Here is a 2,225-nt window from a genome sequence, read left to right as displayed (position 1 = left end):
GTCAATTGAGAATATCCTGGGCAGTTGCATCAATGCCTGGTTTCGGAATTCCACCCGCTCGGATCGTAAGAACCGACAAGAGATAGTGATGATAGCTGAGATGATCATCAGTATCTTTTTCCCCCCATCAAAGAAATTTGCAACTCAAACTGCATCCACAAGGCAAACAGCATTTTGGACGACCCTACACATCTTTGATTCAAATTCTTTGCACTCCTGCAATCTATCAGAAAATACAAGAAAATTCAGCCTCTTACGCCCAGACTGTTCAATTGCTTCTTCCCCCAAGTCTTCAAGCTTCTCCACACTGTATGATCACACTCTCTTCCATTTTCAATTTCTGGACGACTTTTTTGAATGGCAGATCAAACAATATTTTGTTACTGATCATTCATTGTTAAATTGTGATTTGTCCACCATTTCCTCTATTGTCTTTTGTTGTCAGGAATTACTGCACAATGTTACAGGTATCGCAATTTTTGTGCAGTTTATGCTGCCCTGTGTGTCATTGTACTGTCGTGTAGTCTGTGTGTTCAAATGGTACACTGGTCCTGGAGCAACACTGTCGCGTTTTTGTTGTCCCAGTTGTATATGGTAGAAATGACAAATAAAGCTACCCAACGCTCTCTCTACACTACTCTACTCTCTCTTATCTCCGTCTCAGGCTTCAAAGAATTGTTGTAATTCACGAGAGATTTACCTGGATTTACCGCATCCATTGCTCCTGGTATGGTCTCCTCTACATCAGAGAGACCTAGCGCAAAATTGCAGAACGGTTCAGGGAATATCTATGATCTCCTTAGCTTTTCCAGTCTATACGTAATGGCAAGGTTCTGGGAAGTGTTGCTGAACAAAGAGAATTTGGAGTGCAGGTTCACAATTCATTAAAAGTAGAGTCGCATGTCGGTACGACCGTGAAGAAGCTCCTTGGTATACTTTTCTTCATTGGTCAGATCATTGAATAAAGAAGAGGGGAGATTATTTTGCGAGTATTCAGGGCAATGGCTAGACCACGTTTGGAATATTGTGTGCAATTCTGGTCTCACTCTTCTCAGAAGGATGTTTTGAAACTTGCACAGGTTCCCATAAGATTGGCAAGGGTGTTCCCAGGGTTTGAGGATTTGAGCTATGGGGAGAGGTTGAATACGCTGAGGTTGTTTTCCATGGAGCATCGAAGGCTGAGGAGTAGCTTTATAAAGGTTGATGAAATCATGACGGGCAGAGATAGGATAAATAGAACAGGTCTTTTCTCTCGGATGGTGGAGTCCAGAACGAGATGGCATAAGTTAATGGTTAGACTTGAAAGCTGAACAAGGAATCTAAAGGATAACATGTGCATGATATGAGCTGCCAGTGGAAGTGGTGGAGTCTGTGAGCCATCTGGATGATTCTATGAATAAGAAGGTTTTAGCAGGATATTAGCTGAGTGCTGGCAAATGGGAATAGATTAGGTTATGATATCTCGTCTGCATGACGATGTGACTGAGGGGTCTGTTTCCTTGCTCTGCATCTGTATGACTCTGTGACTCCATTAGTCTGGAATCATCACAAATTGTGGGTCTGACCTATTATCTCAGCTAGTCTTTCAACAGATCCGAGAAAATGAGGCCAGCAGTTACATGTTTTGTATTGCATCTCACTTTGCTTCATTCGCGCCCGAGCATCTAAATTTCACAATATCACGCGTGTTGACCCTCATTGACGTTGATGGCTTTCTTCAGTCTCGACACATAGTTTATTCTTTTAACTGACTGGGTCACTCTTGAAATTACTTCGGAATCTTTACGTTCGAAAATCGACTTTTAATTGAAAGTCTCGCTCAAGCTTCATGATATGCAAAAGACCACTAAGAGATTAGAGGTTTTTAACCAATACAACGCTGTGAGCAGGATTCGAACCTGCGTGGGGAACCCCGTTGGATTTCGAATCCAACGCCTTAACCACTCGGCCATCACAGCTGCACAAAGGCTTTTTGTTTTCATCGTAAAACACCTGAAACCATTAAATACATCAGATGTTGAAAGAACAATTTATGAAGACACAAAGATTTCGCCAAAACCTTTGCAGTGACCCAGGTGAATGTTACATTTGTAGGTTGACCAGCTTTCACCGCAGCCTGGATTCTGACACAGATGAACTTGTGAGAATGATTCTTCGTGGAGTTATAGAGTCACGGAATTTACACCACAAAGGAGTCATTTGCCTCCTTGCATATGAGCGATTTG

At 42.2% G+C, this 2,225-nt stretch overlaps 1 non-coding gene across 1 annotated transcript; it reads right to left on the bottom strand.

The window, feature by feature from the left end:
- Positions 1 to 1,877: 1,877 nt before the first annotated feature.
- trnas-cga (transfer RNA serine (anticodon CGA)) lies at positions 1,878 to 1,958 on the bottom strand. Its single transcript has one exon. It is a non-coding gene; the product is annotated as a tRNA-Ser (tRNA).
- Positions 1,959 to 2,225: the final 267 nt, after the last annotated feature.

Source organism: Chiloscyllium plagiosum, unplaced genomic scaffold (assembly GCF_037043375.1).
Source record: "Chiloscyllium plagiosum isolate Xiang-an unplaced genomic scaffold, Cpla_swu_hap1 HiC_scaffold_50, whole genome shotgun sequence".
In the NCBI taxonomy this organism is placed as follows: domain Eukaryota; kingdom Metazoa; phylum Chordata; class Chondrichthyes; order Orectolobiformes; family Hemiscylliidae; genus Chiloscyllium; species Chiloscyllium plagiosum.
Note: the sequence above shows the minus strand (reverse complement) of the source record. Positions and strands in the feature narration are given on the sequence as shown.